General features: G+C 44.0%; 1 protein-coding gene and 1 long non-coding RNA gene across 6 annotated transcripts in view; one reads left to right on the forward strand and one right to left on the reverse strand.

Annotated features, from left to right (window-relative positions):
• The window catches only part of ERLIN2 (ER lipid raft associated 2), a 32,970-nt gene extending 21,882 nt beyond the window's left edge, over positions 1–11,088 (reverse strand). Inside the window, exon 1 of the mRNA XM_080982593.1 lies at positions 11,016–11,088. The gene's annotated coding sequence lies outside the window, so the exon portion shown is untranslated. The remainder of the gene's footprint in view (positions 1–11,015) is intronic.
• A 58-nt stretch (positions 11,089–11,146) lies between these two features.
• On the forward strand, positions 11,147–25,136 carry LOC308463891. Of its 5 annotated transcripts, none has more exons than XR_013979783.1 (4): positions 11,147–11,260; positions 12,494–12,613; positions 12,840–12,903; positions 24,663–25,136. It is a non-coding gene; the product is annotated as an uncharacterized lncRNA (long non-coding RNA). The 5 variants fall into 5 exon arrangements; XR_013979785.1 differs by lacking the exon at positions 24,663–25,136 and adding an exon at positions 13,969–14,497 and having other exon boundaries at positions 12,778–12,903; XR_013979786.1 differs by lacking the exon at positions 24,663–25,136 and adding an exon at positions 13,969–14,497.
• The last annotated feature ends 353 nt before the right edge of the window (positions 25,137–25,489 follow it).

Raw genomic sequence — 25,489 nt, forward strand, 5'->3', positions numbered from 1 at the left:
GCACCAGTTGGCCGACAATGCCCAAAAGAAAGGCCTCTGGTTTCTTCAGAAAGGTATATTTAAATACCTTTTTCAGTTCATTATATATCATTTCCCAGAAAGCCTTGATCTTTGGGCACGTCCACCAAAGGTGAAAGAATGTACCTTCAGTTTCTTTACATTTCCAACATTTACTATCGGGCAAATGATAAATTTTTGCAAGCTTGACTGGGGTCATGTACCACCTGTATATCATTTTCATAATATTCTCTCTTAAGGCATTACATGCCGTAAACTTCATACCTGTGGTCCATAACTGTTCCCAGTCAGCGAACATAATATTATGTCCAACATCTTGTGCCCATTTAATCATAGCAGATTTCACCGTTTCATCCTGAGTATTCCATTTCAACAGCAAGTTATACATTCTTGACAAATTTTTAGTTTTGGGTTCTAACAATTCTGTTTCTAATTTTGACTTTTCCACTTGGAAGCCTATTTTCTTATCCAAATTATATGCCTCCATTATCTGATAGTAATGAAGCCAATCTCTCACTTTATTTTTTAATTTTTCAAAACTCTGCAATCTCAATTTATCTCCTTCTTGCTCCAAAATTTCCCAATATGTCGGCCATTTGGCCTCCATATTGAGCCTTTTCAGAGCTTTTGCTTCCATTGGTGACAGCCACCTTGGGGTTTTATTTTCCGATAAATCTTTGTATCTTATCCAAACATTAAACAATGCTTTCCTAACAATATGGTTTTTGAATGCTTTGTGTGCTTTGACCTTATCATACCATAAGTATGCATGCCATCCAAATACATTGTTAAAACCTTCTAAATCCAAAATGTCTGTGTTTTCAAGAAGTAGCCATTCTTTCAGCCAGCAAAAAGCTGCTGATTCATAATAAAGTTTAAGGTCTGGCAGGGCAAATCCACCTCTTTCCTTGGCATCAGTTAATATCTTAAATTTTATTCTGGGCTTCTTGCCCTGCCAGACAAATCTAGAAATATCTCTCTGCCACTTCTTGAAACAGTCCATCTTATCTACAATTTGTAATGTCTGAAACAAAAACAACATTCTAGGCAATACATTCATCTTTATCACAGCAATACGGCCCAGCAGCGAGAGTTTCAAATTTGACCAAATTTCTAAACCTTTTTTCACTTCCGTCCAACATTTTTCGTAATTATCTTTAAATAAGTTCCCATTTTTGGCTGTCATATTGATCCCCAAGTATTTCACTTTCTTTACCACATTCAATCCTGTCTCATTCTGAAACCTCTCTCTTTCAATCGGTGTTAAGTTTTTCTCTAAAACCTTAGTTTTTGACTTGTTCAATTTAAAACCTGCCACCTGACCAAATTCCTGAATTAATTCTAAAACTCTTTTAGTACTAGATTCTGGCTCCTGTAGCGTCAATACTAGATCATCTGCAAATGCTCTCAGTTTGTACTGTTTAAGTCCGACCTGTATGCCCTTAACCAACCGGTCCTTTCTAATCATGTTTAGCAAAACCTCCAGGACCGATATAAAAAGCAGTGGGGAAATTGGGCACCCCTGTCGTGTCCCTTTTTCTATCTTAAATTCTTCCGTGACCACATTATTTACAATTAATTTAGTCTTTTGTTCAGAGTATATTGCACCTATACCATTTTCAAAGCCTTGGCCTACCCCCATCCCATGCAAGTTCTTCTTCATAAAACTCCAAGAGATATTATCAAAAGCTTTCTCCGCGTCGACAAATATCAATATTGCTTTAGTGTTTATATTCACTTCTAGTTTTTCCAAAATATCAATTATATTCCTCAAATTATCGGACAAGTGTCTTCCCGGGAGAAAGCCCGCTTGGTCTTTATGAATCTCTTTCATCAATACTTTTTTCAATCTCTTGGCCAAAATGTCTGCAAAAATTTTGTAATCCACATTAAGTAACGATATAGGGCGGTAGTTCTTAAGCTGAGTCTTTTCAGTCTCTATTTTCGGTATAAGTGTGATATACGCCTCTTTCCACGATTCTGGTGCCCTTTTCCCCTCCAATATTTCATTGCAGACTTCCTTCAAAGGTTGCAATAACCACTCTTTCAGAGATCTATAGTATCTGGAAGTCAGCCCATCCGGTCCTGGAGATTTGCCCAGTTGCATATTTTGTATGGCACCTTCTACTTCCTGTTCAGATATTTTATAGTTCAGCATTAATTTACTTTCTTGAGAGATTTTTTGTAGGCCATTTGTCTTCAAAAATTGGTCTATGTCCATTTCCTTCTGTGGCCCTTGTGTGTATAATTGTTTAAAGTACCTCTGGAAGCAATTTCTGATCTCATTTGGATTATGTATACTCTTTCCTTCCACTTCTAGGTTTATAATGGTATTTAATTTTTGTCTTTTTTTCATTTGCCAGGCCAACAGTTTTCCACATTTATTAGCTGATTCAAATGTTTTTTGTCTCATTTGTTTAATTTTCCATTCTATTTCCTGATTCATCATTTCCATATATTGTACCTGATATAATTTTATTTCTCTCAAAATCTCCTGGGACTTTGGTTTTGCTCTCAATTTCTTCTCACCTTCTTTTATTTTTCCCAAGATTTTATCTTTCTTTTCATTTTGACTTCTCTTATTTATTGCATTCTGTTGTATCAAAAACCCTCTCATCACAGCTTTGCTTGCGTCCCAGATTACTCTTTTTTCTACATTAGTGTTCATGTTTATTTCAAAATAATCTCTCAAAGTTTTTTGGGCCTTTTTGTAAACTTCTTCATCTCTAAATAAGGTGTCATTCATCCTCCATCTAAAGGATCCGGTTGTTGTTTGTTTCATCTCCATCCTTACAGCATTGTGGTCGGAACAAGTTTTTGGGCAGATTTCTACTTTCTTTATCTTTGGTGCCATTCCTCTAGTTATCCATATTTGGTCAATTCTAGTCCATGTCATCTTGGCTTCAGAAAAGAAGGTTCCTTCTCTTCCCAGGGGGTTCTTTACCCTCCAAATGTCCACTAAGTCCGTATTGTCTATCATCTCAAAAAATGTTTTCGGTAGTCTACCATCCTTGGTGACTACCTGTCTTTGTGCCTTGTCCATATTTGTAGATACTACTCCATTCATGTCCCCCATCAAAATCAAATTGTAATCCAAATGATCCAGTAAAGTCTCATGCAACTTTTTATAGAATTCAGATTTCCCCTCGTTCGGTGCATAAATTCCCACAATTAAAAATTTCTCTCCTTGTAGTTGAATTTCAATTGCCAAAAATCTTCCTTGGTCGTCTTTAAAAATAAGTTTCGGTAAAAGTCTCTCCTTTGCATAAATCACAACTCCTCTTTGTTTGACTTTGTCAGATGAAACAAACTCCTGTCCTAATCTTTTATTAATCAATAACTTCCTATGTGCCCTTGTTATATGTGTCTCTTGTAGACAAATCAAGTCCAATTGTTCTTTTTTTAATAGATGAAACACACTTTTTCTTTTCCGAGGAGAATTCAAACCGTTACAATTCCAGCTTAATAGTTGCAGAGCCATGATGGGGGCTACTTCACTTTACCTCCAACTGCCCCGAGTGCCGATTCTTGTTCTGTGGGTAGTATCACTTTTTCTGGACCGTGCAGTCCAAAGGATAAATTTGATATGTCTAGTATGCCTTTTGGTTCTTCTTCAGATTCCCCTTCTTTCAGTAGGTCTTCCTCGTGGTCTTTCAAGAATCTGTCTTTTTCCTCAATTGATTTTATTTTTATCTTTCTTCCTTTATATTTAAAGGACAGGCCTTGCGGAAATTCCCACCTGAAAAGAATTCTATTTCTTTTCAACAAAGTCACTAGGTCTCCGTAATTAGACCTTAAGTCCAACAGATGCTTTGGGATGTCCTTAAAAATCACTAAACTTGAATCATCAATTTCCAAAGTTTTTTGATAGTGCAGATTCAGAATTTTATCTCTCTCTTCTTTTGTTCAAAAGGTAATCAAACAGTCTCTCACCTTGCCCTTACCTTGTCTTCTTCCGAGCCTAAATGCGTTCACTATCTTAAATTCTTCCTTCCCCGGGTCCAATTGCCAAAAATCTGTAAATTCCTGTGTAAGAAAATCAGCCAAATTATCTTTCTCCCGTTCTGGAACAGCCCTGATTCTCAGATTTCTTTGTCTATCTTTTAATTCGATCATAGAAAATGTCACATCGTGGTCCTCCAATTTCTTGTATACAGGTGGAATTTTCTCTTGAGTAGCAATTGCAATATCTTTTGCTTCCTCTGCAGTCTGTCGAATCGAGGCAGATTCCTGTAGTAATTTTTCAATAGTCTCTGTATTGGCATTCACCTTCTGTCCCAAGGTATTAATACTTGCAGTATTTAAATCAATTTTATTTGATGCTTCCACAACTTGTCTATTTGTCTCGACTACTTGTCTATTTGTTTCAGCTACTTGTCTATTTGTCTCAATTACCTGTTTACTTAGGCTTTCCAAAGATTCATTAATTTTTGCCAGTGCCTGTGCCAAAACTTCTTCTGACGACATAACTTTTGGTTTAGACTGTGGGAGTGGGACCCCTGATGCTCCAGATGCTCCAGATGTTGAGCCCCTTCGCGGCAACGCAGTGTCTATCCGATAATGTCTGCCAGACCTAGTAGTTTTTTCCTGGGGTTCTAACTTCCCCTTATCATCTGCCATAACAGTCTCATAGAAATTCAAGGTCACTCCCACAATCAGTCAGTTATTTTGAAATAGAATGGAATTTTCCTCTTTGTAACTGTTGTTGTAACAATATCCAACCTCCTCTAGGGGGACACAGTAACAGTCAGAACTTGTAACTTTTGGAAACAAAAATAGTCTTTATAAGTCCCCCAATTTACTTTAAAAGTCCACAGTCTCAATGCACTTAAACAGTTACTTTCAAGCCAAAAGAGGTTCAGAAACACTGTATCCCTTTTGCAGAGTTGGCTGTCAGAAATAGACTTTCCACTATGCACCTTTATCTTAAGGCAGTCCGTTCCAGATCTTAAACTGTAAATTTTTCCTTCCTCTCCCCTTCTTTACTGCAGGGAAATTCAGCTCAGTCTTTTTCCCCCTCCTCTCCTGCAATCCGGAGGGGGAACCACTTTCAAGATGTTAGAATTTAGCTCTTTTTCAAGTAACTTTCTGAGTTTCCGCTTTGAAGTCTCTTTGCTTTGATCTATTTACAATTCAGGGAAGGCTGACTTCCTGGTTGTACCTTCCCCGCTCCGTGCCAAATTAACTCCCCCCCCCCTTTAAGTCCAATTTAATCCTACTCACGGGTAGTTGTTTTCAGAGTCCAATTATCCCAGGAAAAAGGCAGCGCTCTCCGGTAACAGCTTCGCGGCTTCGCTCCACGGAAGAAGCAATTTGCTCACAGCACCACGCCACCCCCGCTCCGCTCCGGAGCCCGTTGCTGAGCTCCTTTAGCAATTGGGGGGGCGCAAACGGTGCCCGCTGAGTCCCACGGTCACAGGCTTCACCCGCCTGTGATTTATTTGGGGGTCCCCGCTGCGCCGTAGCGACAGGACCCAAATTCCGTAAAGCCAGTTCTCTCCAAGTTAGAGAGAAGCAGCCATTACCGATGGCGCCACCACCGGAAGTCTGGAAACAGGACTTCCAATAACCAGGAGCTAAGGTTTCTGAGCAGCCTTCTCCAAACTTGGGTTCTCCGATGTTGCTGAACTACAACCCCTGCCCCCTCCCTGCACAAACACACACCCAAACACACACACCCCTGATTGTTGGCCATGCTGGCGGGAGATGATGGGCATTGCACTCAACAACATCTCAAGACTCATGGTTGGGGGAAGCTGATTTGGATCATAAGCCTTGTCCCTCCTCCCAAACAGCTAGCAAAAATGATGCACAACCGTCACTTGCAGATCAACTTTGCCAAGTCTGTTTAGATAAGATTATTGGGAGGGACACTTCAGAGGAAAGGCTGTAATCCTAGGGTGTTTTTCAAGCACTCCCTTCGGAGCTTCCAACATACTAGAAGCTACATATCCAAAGGAATCAAGAAATAAGGGCTATCGAAAGAGATGTGCCTTACAAGCCCATAGTCCATTTTGTGCAACTTCAACTAAAACACACTAAATCCATATAGTAAGAGCTGCAATACTGAACAAACCAAAAACTAAAAGTGGTTCCCTCAATAAACCAGCAGGGCTTTTCTTTTTAAGGTTAATTTTAAAGGCTAGTGACAACATGCCATTGAACTTCTCTCGTGTAGAAGGGAATGCTTCTACAGTGATGTATATTGCAATACACATGTGCATAAACTTAAGGAGAAGTATGATATTTCCTTGGAATTATGGTCTTGTCTATGTGCATTTATATAGAAATATAACTGATTGGCTAGAACCTGTGAAATTAATAATCTAATATTTCTTTAATCAGGTGAACAACCCTAACTAAAAACCATTAATTAAAAAATGTTGGGTAACAAGCTCCAGATTCACATTTTCTCTCTGTTTTCTCCTCCTCTCCACCACAGCAGCTTACATCTATCTTCCCCAGATGACAGATGCCCAGTTTGCAAGTTGAAAATTGTGCATATTGAAAATAGGAGCACAGAAAGCTGCCTTATACTGAGCCAGACCACTGGTCCTTCTAGTTCAGTAAATTATTGTCTACACTGACTGGCAGAAACTTATTTAGATTTCAGACAGGACTCGCTCCCTGCCCTACCTTAAGACGCAAGGGACTGAACCTGGGACCTTCTACAACACAAAGCAGATACTCTATGACTCTTCCCCTTGGAGATTCTGCCTGTAACAACACTAGATCCACACACAAAAATTGGCTGCAGTTATGTCTTCTGCTACCCCCCTTCCACTCTTCTCACATCACTGGCTTCACTCCCTTTCGCCTCTGATCTGCTGCGGATGCAAGGAATACTACTGTTCTCAAACAAGTTACAGTGCCCTACGTCTACCCTTTAAAAGCAAACCCTACTGAGTTCATTGTGGTTTACTCCTAGGTAAGTGGGGCTAGGATTGCAGCCCTGAGGCAAGATCTCTGGGTCATATCCTGGACGACCCTACGTCTTCATGATGCCATCAGAGAAAAGCTCTTTCTGCTCGCCCCTCATGAGGTGGGTGGCCCCATTGGAATGAGCAGGAAATGTACAAGAGCATTGTATCCACGCACCATTCATCTTACACAGGACTTCCCAATGGATTGTGCCCAAATTTCTCACATCCATCAGATGGACACTGCTTGTCTTGAGGTATAGGATGGACACTATTTCAGAAATCAGTGTGCTACCAGCAGTAGGCAGCCACAACACATGAATGCCTACATTACAGGTGGGGAACCTCAGGACTAGGGACCAAAAGTGGTCCTCCAAACTTCTCAATCTGCCTCATGGGACTCTCCCCAGACCACATTCCTCCCCATACCTATTTGAGACTCTCAGGTGTTTTTGGCTGGCCGGAATGTGTCCTTGAACTCTGATAATGCCTGGAGGGGGCGGGCCTGATTGTTATTATCATTATTAGTATACAGAGGAAGAGAAGTGTGCATAAAAGCTGGCCTACTGAGCAAAAGTAGTACTTGAATGTTTTTGCTTCTGGTCCCACCCACCGCTGGCATGTGGCTCTCGTAAAGTTGTCCAGAAGGGAATGTGGGCCTTGGGATTCACCTTTGGTCTACAGAGAAGCAACCTGATTACTTCTATGAATCAGCCAAGCCACACAATGTTAGCAAGGCGATGCATTCATCTAAGATTTTGGGCATCACACGGCAGGACATAGTCTCAAACAAAGGTGTGCTCTCCGAAGCCCACATTCCCAGCATTCTATCTCGGCAACGTGGCTTGGTCATGTACACAGAATGAAAGATAGCAGGATCCCCAAGGGATCTGGCCTCAGGCCTGTTGGCAGACCAACTCTGCATTATAAAGGTGTCAGCAAACCTGACATGAAGACTAGGAACATTAACCCTGCTGTGTGGGAATTCCTTGCAGTGCCTGGAGGCAGACTGTCAGGTCCTGTATCCACAGCAATGACCAGAGGAGAAATGACCGCTGGGAGGAGCGCAGAACCCCAATGGTTTGACTTTACCCCCAATGGCGCACTCTTCCACTGTCTCCTGAGACGGATGGAGGCCAAGAACATATGTGAGCAAGGCAAAGCATTCTGCTGTGAGAAGCCCGCAGACACTTTAGGAAATTCCTTAAATAACTTTATTTCCTGTTCTCTTCTCATTAAGATAAGAATTAAGATGAACAGAAAACAGGAACACGGGCTATGCAACTCTGCTGTTTGTTAAAGGAGGACACAAGAGTTACATGATTTCTTCCCAGGATGTGTCTGTGTGCAACAGTGAGAATGACTTCTTTTCTAGAAAGCCAAGAGGCGAGAACTCACGTTATTTCAAAACACCCCAGACCACCCGGCATGTTAGATATCCAAGAGCCACAATGGTGATTTCTGAGATGCAGCTACAAGACAGTACCAGGGATTTGGTGCTTGTGAAAGCTCTTCACTGGAGAGGTGACAATTCACAAAACAAGAAATGGTTTTGACTAGGAAGTGGAGTGGATAGGAAAGGGTATGCAGTCTGCAGAACAGAGAAAGGACCTTCCAGAGCAGGGGGGTCCGACATGTGGCCCTCAGCAACATTTGGCACCCTACCCCCCAGCCTTTCCAAAGGCTGCCTTTCCAAAAGCACTAGGCTAGTTAGTGCTTTCCCAGCTTTAGGAAAGAGGAGGGAGGGCTCTAGGACACTGCCAGAGCTTCACACCTCCTTCCCAAAGCCTGCTGTTGCTTAGCTGACTTGAGAGCTGGGTGTCCTCATCAAATGTTGGTCTCACTCCCCGCCCCACAGGACAAGGCACTGTTTGGCCTGCAGGTTCCGTGTCCAAGTACTCTTGTGACTCACTTGGTATGAAAAGCTGAACCCCACTTTGCTTTATGGTTCTAACCCAATCTGCTGAATTTTCAGGGTGGTGGCCCCAGGAGGGCAGCTCTACCTTGGGGTGAAGTATGATATAAGGAATGTCCACATGACATTAATCCACAAATCAAAAGACAAGAGAAGCAGCTACAACACAGTACGATGCTTCATCTATCAATAATGTTATTTGCCCTTCCACATAGCCCACAATTCCCTGCATCTCCCACCAAAGCAGGAGAAAAACAGCTGAAAAGTATTTGAGATCTCAAAATGGTCAAGGGGGTGAGGTAACTCCCCTATGAGGAAAGGTTGCAACGTTTGGGACTTTTCCGTTTAGAGAAAAGGCGAGTAGGAGGCGACATGTTATAAGTTTATAAAATTATTCATGACATAGAGAAAGCGGATAGAGAAAGGTTCCTTCCCCTTTCTCACAACCCATGAACTCATGAACATCCAAAGAAGCTGAATTTTGGAAGACTGGCTATATTCTACCTCCACTGTCAAGAGACAGTATGCTTCTGAATACCAGTTCCTGGGAATCACAGGTGTGCAGAGTGCTGTTGTGCTCAGGTTCTGCTTGCAGGCTTCCCACAAGCATCTGGCTGGCCACTGTGAGAACAGGATGCTGGACTAGACAGAGCCTGCTGGATCAGGCCAGTGGCCTTCTTAGCCAAGTCTAGAGCTCTAAACTCTGTGGGCAGCACACCTGTTTACCTACAAACCCCACTGAACACCTGGGACTTGTTTACAAGTAAATATGCACAAAACAGAGCTTTAGGGGTTGGGCAGATTCTCTCCAATGGCTACAGCATTCAATGTGACATTAATTACTGGAGCTTGACCAAGTCCTCTCCTTTAAGCCTTTTCAGGAAATGGCTGGTGCCAGACACACAAGACTGCCAGCGTGGTTGAGCAAACTTGAGCACTGGGGAAGGACTGAGGAGGCCAGGCTCCAAATACTGCTCAGACACAAAGTTCACTGGGAGATCCTGGGCCACCTGACACCAAAACACAGCCCTAGGCTACCTCACAAGCTCGTTATGAGAAGGGAAGAGCTCATCTAGAACCTTCTTTTGTGTGTTGAAATACTTTCTTTTTAAAAAATCTCCCAGTCTTTTAAAAAGTTTTGAGTTCTGGGAATATAAATATACATACTGTATTTTTAAAAACCTGCTATTTTAATCTATTGAGTTTCACTCTGGTCTGCCCCGCCCCCCTTGCCTGGCTTTCTTTGGATTTCATTGCACTGTAAAGGTAAAGGTACCCCTGACAATTAGGTCCAGTCGCGGACGACTCTGGGGTTGCGGCGCTCATCTCGCTTTATTGGGCTAGAGAGCCGGCGTTTGTCCGCAGACAGCTTCCAGGTCATGTGGCCAGCATGACTAAGCCGCTTCTGGCGAACCAGAGCAGCACATGGAAACGCCGTTTACCTTCCCGCTGGAGCAGTACCTATTTATCTACTTGCACTTTCGAACTGCTAGGTTGGCAGGAGCAGCAACAGGAGCTCACCCAGTTGTGGGGATTCGATCGGCGAGCCCTAGGCTCTGTGGTTTAGACCACAGCGCCACCCACATCTGTACTCTGCTGATAACCAACCAGTTAGCGAGGCAGGACAGAGATGGGGCTCTCCTAAAAAAATAAAATAAAAGGTCAACAAGTTTCGGGATGTAAAAAGCGGCTCCCTACGTGTCAGCTGGGTAGGAAGGGAGAGACAAAAAATTCCTTATGATTGGTACTGTTATTTAACGAAAGCAGAGTGCAAGGGCGTAGCAGGCTTTATGTTGGGCGGGGGGCAGAACCGAGTTAAGTGTTTTTTATTAATTCTTGACTTGGGGAAGCGGCCGCTGCCCCCCCTGCATCCCCCCATAGCTACAGCCAATGGCAAGGTGGCCCTTAAAAGAACAGGGGAGGGAGGGCCGGGGAAGGACCATGGGGATCCTTTAGAGCAGGGAGGCCTGGCTGGAGCGAGCAGAAGCAAGACGGACCCTGTAACCGGGCGAGAGGGGTGGGAGCCCGGCTGGGAGGAGGAGGAGAAGGCCCTGCCTAGTCGAGGGGCCGGGGAGGAGGAAGAAGGCGGCCAGGGGCCAAGGAGGGCCGGCCTGGGAAGCGGCCCACCCCCCGCACCCCGCGCCTCAGCCGCTCGCACTCACCGCCGCCGCCGCCACCTGCTCCTCCTGCACCAGCTGCTGCCGCGACTTCCGCGTCGTCGCTCCCGTGACGCCATCAGCCCCCGACGCTTCCGCCCCTCCCCGCCTTTCCCTCCCTGCAGTTCCTGCGCCGGCTCCGGCAGAGGGCGCGAGAGAGCCGGTGCCGGGTTTCGTTTCGCTTTCGAAGAGAGTCACTTTGGGCTCCGCAGCTGGCTAAGGCTGATGGGAGTTGTAGTCCGAGGCGCCAGGTGGGCAAGGCTTGTGCAGAGAGGCAGTGGGGGTTAGTGGTTAGATTTCAGAGCAGAGCCAGGGAGAAGAAGGGTGGCCGGTTTCTAAAAATAGGAAGCGCTTCACGGGGGGGGGGGGGGATTTCCATAAAATTTTGCCAGTGCCAACACCCAGATGCAAATATAATTTGAATATAAATGCAACGACACGTTTCATTTGTAACCGAAAATAAAACATTTTTTTTTATAAAAATGCAGTAATGTCAGCAGGAGGTTTTTGTCGGGAATCTCAGACAAGTTATGCGACTCTGACCACTACTTCAGCCCGTGATTGCCAGCTTGGAGTTACCGTATTTTTCGCTCTATAAGATGCACCAGAACATAAGACACACTTAGTTTTTGGAGGATGGAAACAAGAAAAAAAAATTCTGAATCTCAGAAGCTAGAACAGTAAGAGGGATCGCTGCGCAGCGAAAGCAGCGATTCCTCTTGCTGTTCTGGCTTCTGGGATAGCGGCGCAGCCTGCATTCACTCCATAAGACGCACACACATTTCCCCTTACTTTTTAGGAGGGAAAAAGTGAGTCTTATAGAGCAAAAAATACGGTATATAGGAGAACTGCCAGCCACCACGTCAAAATATGGGGACACTACAAACTTGGAAGTGAAATCATTTGCGGGAGGGATATGTTGAACCTACAGCTCATTTCTAATCTCAAAGGGCTCTCGGAGCACTAGTTTGGAGGATCATATTTCAACTAAGCCAGTGGTTCTCAAACTTTTTTCCCTCCAGGCCACACTTTCAGAATAAAAATTTGCTCGTGCCACACCGATTTTTTTAATTAATAAGAAATACATTGGAAAACAAACAACAACTAGCAGCACTTGATTTATAAGATAATGCACAGCTACTTTATAATATGACCATGGGGCACCCAGAAAGTATAACACAATGCAGCTAAATAAGAACACGAATCATTTCCCAAATACAGTATTGATTGTCCTTGAATCTTGCCTCCATACTTGCCACCCTCTCCTGCCCCACCAGTGTGGTGTGTCACATCCTTCGAGAATCACTGGAAAGCCACTGGAAGTTTCTTGGCTTGTGGTAACAGTGTTCCGTAGAAGCGAAAGATGGACCTAGAGTGCTTTATCTTGCTTTAATTTCTCATCGTTCTACAGGACGGGCAGACCACATGCCTGCTGCAGATGCCAAAGGCATTAATTCCTGTTGCATTTATTCCTTCTTTTGTAGGACGGGTAATCCTGTTTGAGAAGCCCATCAGTGGAAGTGTCTCTATTGCCCAGGGAGAAAGGTATTTGTCTGCAATTGAGCAAGGTAACTCACAGGAGCGTAGAGAGCAGAGGAGAAAGGGTGAGTTGGAGAAAAAGTACCAGCTGATAACAGTGCAGTCCTAGCATCCTTGTATATCACTTCTTTGAAAGTAGCCAGTACTGTACAGTTTTTATTTTCTTCAGAGCTAGAGTGGTGTAGTGGTTTGAGTCTTGATCCAAGATCTGCTTCCAATTCCCATTTAGCCACAAAGCTGCAAGGGTGACCTTAGGCTAATCACCATCCCTCCTCCTACCTTAACTTCCAGGGTTACTGGATCACAGAGGGCAAGAAAAAGAACCGTGTACGCTGTTCTGACCTTGAAAGAAGAGGTGAGCTAAAAATGTTACAAATTGAAAACGGGTATACCTGGTAAATGTACTCACTTTTAAATAACACACCCCCTAAGAGGCATGCCCCATCATCCCTTGAAACCTGAGTTACCTTTTGGATCTGTTCCTTAGGACAGAGAATATTCAGCATGTGATTCTGTGCTAAGCCCAGGGTGAGAACTTCAGTACATAACAAATGGGGTGAAAACCGTTAGATTTCAGATCTGTGCAAATCTTCATGCGTAACTTTGCAGGCGGGGAATGCATTGTGTAAGTGACTCAGGCAGCCTCTCATCTTAATACTGATACAAAACTGAGGTCATTACAGAGGTGCGATGTCATGGGAAGACTTTGGCAGAAATTCCTAGCCTCTTTTCTTTCATGGCTAAAAATTAAAAACAATAAAAATCTGTAGATGATTAAAAAGGAATAAAAATATGTTTTCTATTAGAATGTATGCTTGGTCAAATGGAGGAGCAATAATAAGAGTGTCAGATCATGCAGAAATATATTAAATATTGTGTGTGTATGTGTAACTGCTGAAGGGACTATAAAGAAACATAGGAAAAAAAACCTATAAAACGTCAATAAAAGAGAATAATTTTATATTTAGACAATATAAATCCCATTGAGTATGTATGTGTGTATACTTTATACACACACAAACATAACAAACCTGTCAGAAGAATTCTGTGCCAATTTATAAAAATGAGTAATGAAATATCTGCAATATTTGTCAATCCAAATTTTACAGCTCCAAAATAAGTGTTAAAAAAGGTGTCTGGAATGAAATACGCCCTGCATTAAGTTTTTAAATACTTGCCCAGATTTAAAGCCTCAATAAAATGTATTAAATCTTTTAAGGTTTTTAATGAATCTAGCACGTGTTTCATAAATCACAGAGCTTGGCTCAGCCCCTTTGTGTTTTAATAACTGTAAGCTAAGAAATTGCTCTGAGCTAAGACGAAACGCATTCCTATAACGGAAGGGGAAAACAGGGTTTTTTAACAACAACAACAACAAAAATCCTTCCTCATTGCTGAGACTGACTTTGGCCTCCTGTAGATCAGAACCTTTCTGCTGATCCATGGTTAACAGCATCAAGATGTGACCTAGTGGTGCGAAGGTAAATATTATTAGTAATAACTCCAGAAATAAAAGAAATCTACGAGGAGACATTAGCAGAGCCGTCGTGCCATCTCCTGATACATATCTCGGGGTACTATCATTTTTTATTCACGTGCCACACAAGCGTCTCAAGATATATTAAAATCAGCAAAAAAAGGAAAAGGTTTAAAATTCAAAAAACAAGAGGCATATTTGAACAAAACAAAGCAGAAACAATACAAAACAGGCACCCAGCAGAGACCTAGAGAGTAGACAAGGTTAGGATTGCACTGTTACTTAAGTCAATTTGTTGTGATGGGTTTCATTGGCCACACATCCCTCTGCCCCATGCTTGATGCCCTCTACATAGGGTAAAGGGTAAAGGCACCCATCTTGCTTTATTGGCCGAGGGAGCCAGAGTACAGCTTCTGGGTCATGTGGCCAGCATGACTAAGCCACTTCTGACGAACCAGAGCAGCGCACGGAAACACCGTTTACCTTCCCACCAGAGCGGTACCTATTAATCTACTTGCACTTTGACGTGCTTTCGAACTGCTAGGTTGGCAGGAGCTGGGACAGAGCAATGGGAGCTCACCCCGTCGCGGGGATTCGAACCACCCACCTTCTCATCGGCAAGTCCTAGGCTCTGTGGTTTAACCCACAGTGCCACCTGCGTCCCTCCACATATTGGAGGGCAAATGCCAGCAGCAGGACGCCTGCTGTACTTGTGTAGTTTCACTTTACATAAATAGGTCAAACACCATCAATAATATCAACAAAACAGTCAAGGTATGAAAACATAAGACTCGTTTTCTCATGCATTTTCTGACCGTAAGAGCTGCTTGACTGTGTAATGGTTTCCCTCAGAAGGTGGTGGACTCTCCTTCCTTGGAGATTTTTAAGCAAAGGTTGGATGGATGGCAATCTTTCATGGGTGCTTTAGCTGAGATTCCATCATTGCAGGGGGTTGGACTAGATGACTCTCGGATCCCCTTCCAATTCTACAATTCTGTGTAGCTGCCTCAAGACCCATCAGGGGAAAAAGTAGGGTCTGTGTGTGTTCAACTATTTTATACTTGTTTTCATTATAGTGTATATTGCTTTGAGATGCTTCACGGAAGGAATTAATAAATGCAATCAATGATAACATTTCATTTGAACCAATCCTGACCCTGTGACCATCATGTGAGGTGCCTCTTTGTGTGCCCCCTCCATAATAATAATAAATACTAATAATAATACTTATTATTTATACCCCACCCATCTGGCTGGGTCTCCTCAGCCACTCTGGGTGGCTTCCAACAAAGATCAAAAATACATTAAAATGTTACACATTAAAAACTTCCCTGAACAGGGCTGCCTTCATATGTCTTCTAAATGTCAGGTAGCTGTTTATCTCTTTGACATCTGATGGAAGGGTGTTCCACAGGGTGGGTGCCACTACTAAGAAGGCCCTCTGCCTGGTTCCCTGTAGCTTTGCCTCCATGAAAAGTCTAAAGGGTGGAGGCACGAGAATAGGCTTTTTCTGCGGTGGCTCCCCGTTTGTGGATGCTCTCCTGGCACCTTCATTGCATATCTTTAGGTGCCAGGCGAAAACATTCCTCTATAATCAGGCCTTTGGCTGATTAATCAATCTATGGCCTTTTAAATGTGCTTGCGAGAGGAGGTTTTTGCTATGTATTTTGTGGTCTCATTCTGTGTTTTATGCTGCAAGCCTCCCCGTGATCTTTGGATGAAGGGCGGAATACAAATTTAATAATAATAATTAATGGAAATAATTGCCTTCCACTTTTAATTTGTACACCACCTCTCTGTATTGCGATACACAAGGCGGTTTGCAAGCTAAAGAAACAAAAACAAAAAAAAGGTGCAAGATCACGGATCACATCACCCAACGCAAAACAAGAATGTTTCTCCTGTTGATTTATGTGACCTGCCAGGTTTATACTAGGTAAGATGTTCCCGGAGGTAACTTGGTCTCCAGCTATTCAGGGCTTTATATACCAGTAGCAACAACTTTAACTTGTCCTAGTAGCATATCAGCAGCTGAGGCAACTCTTCCAGCACTTCAATAACTTTTTTTTTAACCCCTCCCAAGACACACCTTGCTGTTTTGGAGCCAGTGAAAAATCACTCTGTACTTTTTACGAGCCAACAAACCGAGACAAGTTCAAAGGTCTTTGAAATATTCTCATTAACACTATTGACTCCAGCCTGTCTGCAGAGGCAGGGCCAGAAAGCAACCTCCCCCCCCCACCCGATGCATAGAGGTGCAATATTTTATTTCTTTACCTTTCCTTGGCCTGCTCAAAACTCCAGCGACAAAGGCATGGGAGGGGTGTGACTGGATTCAAACAGGTGGACAGACAATGCCCTTGGCAGTTGCTTGGGTTCTTTGTCTATTGTCTTAAAGGGAAATCAAAGGTTCTTAGCTCTTTGCCCAGGGAATCTGGTGGCTGTGTTAAGCTCTGCTGGAGACACGTCCCCACTCTACAACCCTGCACTAAAGTGCTGTGTAAAAAGTCTGTCTAACCTCATTAACTGCCACAAGCAACAATACTGAGCTGGCATTAAAGGCAATTTTGAGCTGGTTGGTCATTAATCACCACTTGACAGTCATAAATAGTGGTGACCCCCCCCCCCCCAATCTCTTTTCAGTTTAAGGTTACCTCTACTTAGACTGGTATGAGCTCATGGAGGCAGTGTTTGTGAGAAGCTGTGGGTCGTTAGCTGTTAATAATGTTAATAGCACATGCACTGAGGGACAAGGAAGTTCTGAAACAGGGTCCAACTCCTGGATGAACTTTTAGGGCGTTCTTGGGACCACGGGGAAAGTAATAGGAGGGAGGAGGGAAATGATGAAGAGGCAAGGGGTTTCTTCAAGGTCTCCGCCGCATGCTGAAGAGCCTAGCCACTTTTCAGTTTCAGCTGAAACGGAATAGACGCTTGCCTCTTCAGCAGAACAAGGTGCCGCAGGTAGACTTTAAAGAAACGCCAGGCTTAACGCCACATTCTCCCCTCAGAGGCTGTGTTCTTATATCACATTCACAAAGGAAAAACTGAAGCAGCCACTGACTGGAGCGCTAGACCAGGGCCAAATTCACACTATGCATTTAAAGCATTACTATGCCACTTTGAACAGTCATGGCTTCCCCCAGAGTATTCTGGGAGCTGTAGCTTGTCAGAGGTGCTGAGAGTCGTTAGGGGGCCCCTATTCCCAATTCTCAGAGTAGTTTAGCAATGAATCCTTATTCACAAAGAACTCTCTGGATCTGCCACTAGCTTGGTGGTATTTAGACAAACTTAAAGTTAGCTATGAACAGAACGGTAATGAATTAGCTTCTTTTGTAGAGGGATGAATCTAAACTGGAATGAGTTGATGTCTGGAGCAAAACTAGTTGCTTTTCCAGCACCAGAGGGGGGGGGGGAAAGGTTAAGAAGACGCTATCATATTTTAAAACGTAAATTGCTTTGAGGACCTGTTGCTCAGAAAGTGGAGAATATACTTAATTTATAAAGAAACGCTGATATAGGAAGTGATTCGAATGCAGTGCTTGCCCCACTGTCAGTAGGAAGATGTTATCTAGCAAATGATAGTGACTAGGATGGAAACGTAGAAAGTGGCTTAATCTACATGTTAGGCCATGAATGTTAATCTACGTGTTAAGCCAGGTTTTGAGGCAGGATGCCAGTGAAACACAATTTTTCTGGAGCAACTGTGTGTGTGTGTGCTCTGACTAGCTTCTGCTGTGCTTAGGGGATTCCTGAAGGCATCTAGGAAGCATCCAGAAAGGATGGTGGATGGACCATAGGTCTGATCTAACAGGTCCCCTCTTACATTCCTGTTTAGGTTTTTATACTTTGCATTTGTTTGGAGATGCTAATAACAAAAACTACAGCTCAGGCTGGGTACCTGCTATACCTTTGAAGCACATTTTCATCACCGCCACTAGGAATCCTGGGAACTGTAGTTTACTAAGGGTGCTGGGAAGTTTAGCTCTGTGATGGGGCTGAAGTACAGTTCCCAGCGTTCTCTGTGGGGCAGCATTTGCTTTGAACGCACTTTAAAGGTTTGGTGTGCGCACAAAAGCTTTGTGTAGAAAAAGTTATTGCAAAGCAAATAGTTGAAGTTGGCTCATGTAAGGAAGAGATAGATTATGCTGATAAGGGGGGGGGGGGAGAAGGAGCCAGGTAGATGCTGTCATTTTAAATTTAATTTGCACCCCCTCCAAAAAACCTCTAAGGTATTCTAAGTGCCTGCTTCCCTTTGATTTTATGGAAAGTTGCCACTTGCCCATAAACATTCTCCAAAAAAACATTTTTGAAATATGTTAAGAAGAAGAAAGGCAGATAAAACGAAGCCCTCTTGAGACTTCCCTTCCTGTCAAAAGAGCCACCTTTCAACTCCATTTGATCAGGCTAAGCATGCCTGTAAATAGTAATCACGCTTCTATAAAGTATTTCATCTTCAAGGCGCTTTACAAACAACCTATTTAATAATTATTAGGTATGGCTATTAGGGAAGATTAGGAGCGCCTCGTCTCCTCCTTCCAGCAATTTTGCCCAAACTCATTGGAACAGAAATGTGCCATGAGACAGGAAATTAAAGGCCTTTTCAGAAAACGGGGAGGGAGCGCTGGGTTTTATTCTTAGCACGTATTGTAAGTGGGGCTCACCGCAACGAGATGCACGACGTTTCAGCCAGCCATACCCTTTTCCAGGACATTCCGTTCCGTTCCCCACACCCAGTCAGCCAGCATGCTATGGCTACTGAGCATGCCCAGTCCTCACTGGGTTGCTTTGCTGGCATTTGAGGGAGGGAACCAGCCCAGCGGCAGTGAGGGAAAGAGCCGCCATTGAACAGCCATGACCATTGCCACCAGAAAGGGGCAGAGAAGCCCTTTCGCCTCTTGCTCCCTCTGTGGCAGCCCCCGCTGCCTGCGAGTCTCAAGGGCTGTCACACGGAAGAGGGAGCATGCTTGTTTTCTCCTCGGAGTCAAGTGTGAATTTCATGCTCTTTATTCAGCTCATAATAGCAATAATGAAACTTTCCCCAAAACGTCTAGCTTTATATACATTATTTACACAATGGGCCCCACCTGATTGGCTAATTCCGGGCTGCTCCTGCAGGCTAATCAGGTTGCGGATTCACCTCCTCCAGAAGCCTGATTGGCTTCTCCTGCAGGCCAATCAAGTTGCGGATTCACTTCACCCAGGAGCCTGATTGGCTGCTCCCGCAGGCCAATCAGGTCGTTGACTCACTTCCACCTGGAGCTGGATTGGGTGCCTCCTAGGGACCAATCAGACTGCTGCATTCTGGATCCTATTGTTCTAGGGTTCAGCTCAGTACATAACAGTAGGACTTCAACCAATGGCTTCAAGTTACAAGGACTCTCCTTCCTTGGAGGTTTTTAAGCAGAGGTTGGATGGCCATCTGTCATGGATGCTGAAGAAGAAGAAGAAGAAGAAGAAGAAGAAGAAGAAGAAGAGGAGGAGGAATTTGGATTTGATATCCCGCTTTATCACTCCCCTTCAGGAGTCTCAAAGTGGCTAACAATCTCCTTTCCCTTCCTCCTCCACAACAAACACTCTGAGAGGTGAGTGGGGCTGAGAGACTTCAGAGAAGTGTGACTAGCCCAAGGTCACCCAGCAGCTGCATGTGGAGGAGCGGAGACGTGAACCCAGTTCCCCAGATTACGAATCTACCGTTCTTAACCACTACACCACACTGGCTCTCTAGCTGAGATTCCTACATTGTGGGGGGTTGGCCTAGATCGTGGGTAGGCAAACTAAGGCCCGGGGGCCGTATCCGGCCCAATTGCCTTCTAAATCTGGTCTGCGGACGGTCCTGGAATCAGTCTGTTTTTACATGAGTAGAATGTGTCCTTTTATTTAGAATGCATCTCTGGGTTATTTGTGGGGCATATGAATTCGTTCACCCCCCCCAAATAGTTTGGCCCCCCCACAAGGTCTGAAGGACAGTTGACCGGCCCCCTGCTGAATAAGTTTGGTGACCCCTGGCCTAGATGACCTTTGGGGTCCCTTCCAACCCTAAAATTCTCTGTGTCAAAGTCAAAAGCTCCTGTCACCCCTAATGATTGGCCATGCTGACTGGCAGTGATTGGAGCTCACAGGTTCCCATCTCTACTTTGGAGGAGCGGCTGCCCAGGTTGGAGGGTTACAAAACAAGCAGATGGCAAGGCAGTTAAAGGAGGGGAAAAGCTGAAGAGGGAGCCCATATCCATGCAGGTGTCCTAAGCAGGGGGAGGCCCTAAACCAGAACACCCTGATCAAAGAGATAATGCTGACAGGAGGGATTAGGATCCAAAGGAGAAGCTTCAGGCAAAACCTGATGAAATGACAGTGGGGATTAGAGCTGGAAAATAACCTGATACAGAGGAGTAACTTAAAGGAGTGTTGTTGACCGTGAGAAGGGCAAAGGGATGGACGGACGATCCAATCAAAGGAAAGGGAGTGGAAGGGAAATTAAGTTTCCAAATCACATTTCCCGCAAGCACTCAGCTGGCTCCATAAATAAACAAATCACTTAGGTAGGTTGCAATCCCTGTACAGTACACACTTCCTTGGAAGTAGGCCCTGCTGAATTCAGGCGTAGGATTGCTCTGTTTGTAACAGTTAAAGGTAAAGGGGTCCATTAGGTCCAGTCGTGGCTGACTCTGGGGGTTGCGGCGCTCATCTCACTTTATTGGCCAAGGGAGCCAGCGTACAGCTTCTAGGTCATGTGGCCAGCATGACGAAGCCGCTTCTGGCGAACCAGAACAGCGAATGGAAACGCTGTTTACCTTCCCGCCGGAGCGGTACCTATTTATCTACTTGCACTTTGACATGCTTTCGAACTGCTAGGTGGGCCGGAGCCAGGGACCAAGCAACGGGAGCTCACCCTGTTGCGGGGATTCGAACCGCCAACCTTCTGATTAGCAAGTCCTAGGCTCTGTGGTTTAACCCACAGCAGTCCCTGCTTTAAAATCATTTGAGCATTCTACTGCACCGCTTGCACTCCATAATCCAGCTTTATAGTGTGGCTGACACCTTTAATCAGTTCTAGGAGGAAGAATAATCTTGTGGTTGCAGGCTATCCGTAGGCATCTGGTTGGCCACTGTGAGAACAGGATGCTGGACTAGAGGGCCCACTGGCCTGATCCTGCAAGTCTGACCTTAGATACAAACTAAAACCTCTCTCATTGACTGTACTTTAAAATATTACGTGCTAGCTTGGGATTCCCCCCCCCCGACATGTTGGAAGGTGGAGTAAAACTATCCTAATATAAATAAAGAATTCCCATGAATAATGCTTTTGCAGCATACATCCCATATAGATTGGGCAAAGGCATATGTCAGCTGCCATTTAAATAGGTATAGAAGAAAAGTCTGATTCGGCAAAGCAGTTCATTCCTAAATGTGATCTAGGAATCTGGCCTGTTTCTGCAGTGTACCTGCGGCTTTGGGACCTGGCACAGAAAGGAAACACCTGGTTTCAAAAGGGGGTGGGGAGAGAAATCAAGGTTTTGTAACACAGAATACCTCATAGATGTTGCGGCCTCACAAAGTTGAAAGGCAGAAATGAGAAATCGTGTTTCACAAGATATTAAGTGCCAGGCCTTATCCAGTCTCCCGGGGCAAAGCCAGTGGGAGAACTGCAAACACGTTTCTTGGCTGTGAAATTTCAGCAGAGATTTGCTCCTACTTCTCCTTTCCATTCCCACGTGGGTCACTTCCAGACCATTATTGAACATTTACTTTAATTAGCTGGCACAAAATTTTAGGGGAGGTTAGACCTTGTGACCTGTTTGTGGGTCAGCTGGAGGAGACTCTTGAGAGTCCCATGGACTGCAAGAAGATCAAACCTATCCATTCTGAAGGAAATCAGCTCTGGGTGCTCACTGGAAGGACAGATTGTGAAGCTGAGGCTCCAAGACTTTTGCCACCTCATGAGAAGAGAAGACTCCCTGGAAAAGACCCTGATGTTGGGAAAGATGGAGGGCACAAGGAGAAGGGGATGACAGAGGACGAGATGGTTGGACAGTGTTCTCGAAGCTACCAGCATGAGTTTGACCAAACTGTGGGAGGCAGTGGAAGACAGAAGTGCCTGGCGTTCTCTGGTCCATGCGGTCACGAAGAGTCGGACATGACTAAACGACTAAACAACAACAACAACATCGCTAGCCAGCACTTTCCAGTGCTTTACCTTATTTACTGTAAAATGTCCGATTTTGTGGTGGGAAGCAGCTTAGCTGTGCAAGAGCTCCAAATAGACTTTAGTTGCACCCCCTGAATTTGCTAGTATCTGATTAAATCCTTATCCGTTTTCCTGTGTCCCAGAGTGGGTGAATGTGGCAAGCCAATAGGCAACAGCAGTTGGGAGGAGGAGAACCCGCTAGTAACAATATGGCGGCAAAGAGAGGCGGCCTCAGTCTGAAAGGGAAAACTGAGTCTTCGCCCAAGGAGGCTCAGTGACTTTGCATTCAAATTCCTGTGGGGTGGGGAGTGAGGGTCAATGAATATGTCATTTTCAGTTTCTTTCAGGTGACATGCACTGTACATTTAAAGCACTATGATACCACTTTAAACAGTGATAGCATCCCTCAAAGAATTCTGGGAGCTGTAGTTTGTATAAGGATGCCTCTTCCCCTCACAGAGCTACAATTCTAGATCTCCAGGCAAATCTGAGAACTGTGGCTCTGTGAAGGGAATGGGGGCCTCCTAACAACTCTCAGCAGCCTGTTGCAAACTACAAACTACAGCTCCCAGAATTCTTTGGGGGAAGCCAAGACTGTTTGAAGTGGTAATACAGTGGTACCTTGGTTATCAAACGCTTTGGTACTCAAACAACCTGGAACCCAAACACTGCAAACCCGGAAGTGTTCCGAACTTTTTTCGGAAGCCGAACATGCTCCATTTTGAGTGTTATGCTTCTGTTTTGAGTGGCACACTTCCCTTTTGAGTGTTATGCTGAGGTCTGTCTGTTTTTGCTATTTCTTTTGTGTTTTTGTTTTTGCGGCTCTTTTTTGTTTTTGTGACAGTGTGGAACCCAGTTCGGCTACTGATTGATTGATTGTGTGACTGCAGTACATTGTTTATTGCTTTCATTTTATGGATCAATAGTCTCGTTATAGTAAAATCCATCTTAAATTGCTGTTTTAGGTTTTTTTTAAAAAAAAGTCTGGAACGGATTAATCCATTTTGCATTACTTTCTATGGGAAAGCGCGCCTTGGTTTTGGAACGCTTTGGTTTTGGAACGGACTTCTGGAACGGCTTAAGTTTGAGAACCAAGGTACCACTGTATAGGGTTTTAAATGCATGGTGTGAATGTGGCCTCAGTTCCTCATTTTTTCCAGTCTTAAACTCCGTTCTCTACGTTTCCACAGCAAAGTTGTCCCTCTTTAGTTGCCTTGTTGTGCAAGAGTGCCCTTCCAGGTGGCATCAACGTGCTAACACTGGGGGAATCATCACAGAACAACTAGTAAAGTGGTCCAGTAGAAATATACCACCAATGCTCTATTATTGCATCAGCGACATGTTGTAGAATACAGGTATGAAGACAATACCAGTCTGAAGGGACCCTCGATCCCCATGTCATACACATGCAGAAAAACACAAACCCCCAGCCCTTTGGAGGAGACCCAAGACACAGTTCACAAAGCAGGGTGTATCACAACTGGAGGAGAGGAGAGGAAAGCAGGATACGCATATCAAATATAGAAAGAGCTGAGCTCGCATTCTTCCTTTATTAGGAACAAGGGACTGTCCAAGCTGCCTCCGCAGTAAAGAGGTAGGATTGGAGCTCTGAGAGCATTCCGCCATCCCTCCCCATCTCACACACAATTTGCCAAGAGGAACATCTCCGCGTCCTTAATATGTGTTAATACTTCTGTTCCTGATTGATGGGTTTATCTTTTTGTGTGTGTTTTCAGCTGCTTCCTTTATCTCCCCTGTTTTTAATATGCCTTATTCCTGTAAATATTGTTCTTTTATCTGCGTAGCTCTTGTTCAGACAAGCTTTTGGCCTATTAGGTTAATATGTGCGCTTAATATGTGTTAATACATCTGCTGCTGATTGATGTTTTTATCTCTGTTTCGTGCGTTGCTTTTTCCTTAGCTGCTCTTGTTTTTGAATGGCTTGCGTGATCTTTTTTTCTATTTTTTTAATGGTGTTGCTCTTTTATCCATATTTTACTGGTGATTTGATTGAACTTGTATATCTGTTCTTGTAAGCTGCCATGGGGGACATTTGAGGAGGGGCAGGATACAAATTTAAATAATAAATAACCTGGGAATACTTCAATAGGTTGTATCCAATGCTACTCTTACTCAGAGTAGACCCATCGCAATAAATAGGCATGGCTAACTTAGGTCTGTTCATTTCAATGGGTCTACTCTGAGTATTAGTTAGTTGGCCACGATCCAGGGTCCCCCTTATCAAAAAATGGCAGGGCAACCCAATATATTCTTACTGTGCATTCTTGATGATTCGTACTCATAATGCTGTCAGGGCAGTCAGACATGATTCCGCATTCAATACTGTTTGCACTTGCAAAAAAGCTGCTTTATTTCCAGGCAGTGCATAGTCTCTTTCCTCTTTCTGCCATAAATGTTCTGGTCCTTTTTTGTCCCTGCTTTTGTTACGCTGTAGCCCTGCCAGAGAGAAATTATGCAGTTGCATTGGAGAAGCATTGCAGAACAAATCAAAGCAGAAGACATCCACTGCTAATGTACTGTTATGGTATCAAGAACACAGCTGCAGTAAAGCACCAGTCCAGAGCGACTGAAAGTCAACTTCCAAGATAATATTGGGATTTCCAACCCAATCAATCAATCAATCAATCAATCAATCAATCTTTATTGCGGTCAATAGACTTCCAACCCATTTTTTAGAATAGTGGAAGTTCCAAAACCAGGCAGAGGGCCTTCTCAGTAGTGGCACCCGCCCTGTGGAATGCCCTCCTATCAGATGTCAAGGAAATAAACAACTACCTGACTTTTAGAAGACATCTGAAAGCAGCCCTGTTTAGGGAAGTTTTATTCTGTTTTTAGTGTTCTGTTGGGAGCCGCCCCGAGTGGCTGGGGAAACCCAGCCAGATGGACAGGGTATAAATAATAAAATTATTATTACTAAATGTAATATTTCTAGATGTCTTAACTGCGTTGTAACATTATCACACTTTATTTTAAAATAAAACATCTTTTTATAAAAACAACATATATATAATCAGTTCCAGTTTCAACACAACATTTTCCTCACACATGCCTCTCTAGAAATCTATTCCGCAGCAGCCTGGCTAGGATCCACGTAACTTAGGAATTGGCCCCAAGCGTGAAAATATTCAGAAGGTGGGTGGGGAATCCGGGTTTGGGCCAAACCAGGTCAAGACAGCCCCAGATCATCCGAGCGAAGCAGTGCTGTCAGGAAGAAGGGGGTCTGCTTAACCATAGAATCATAGAATCATAGAGTTGGAAGAG

This window comes from Podarcis pityusensis (assembly GCF_964106645.2).
Source record: "Podarcis pityusensis genome assembly, chromosome: 15".
NCBI lineage: Eukaryota > Metazoa > Chordata > Lepidosauria > Squamata > Lacertidae > Podarcis > Podarcis pityusensis.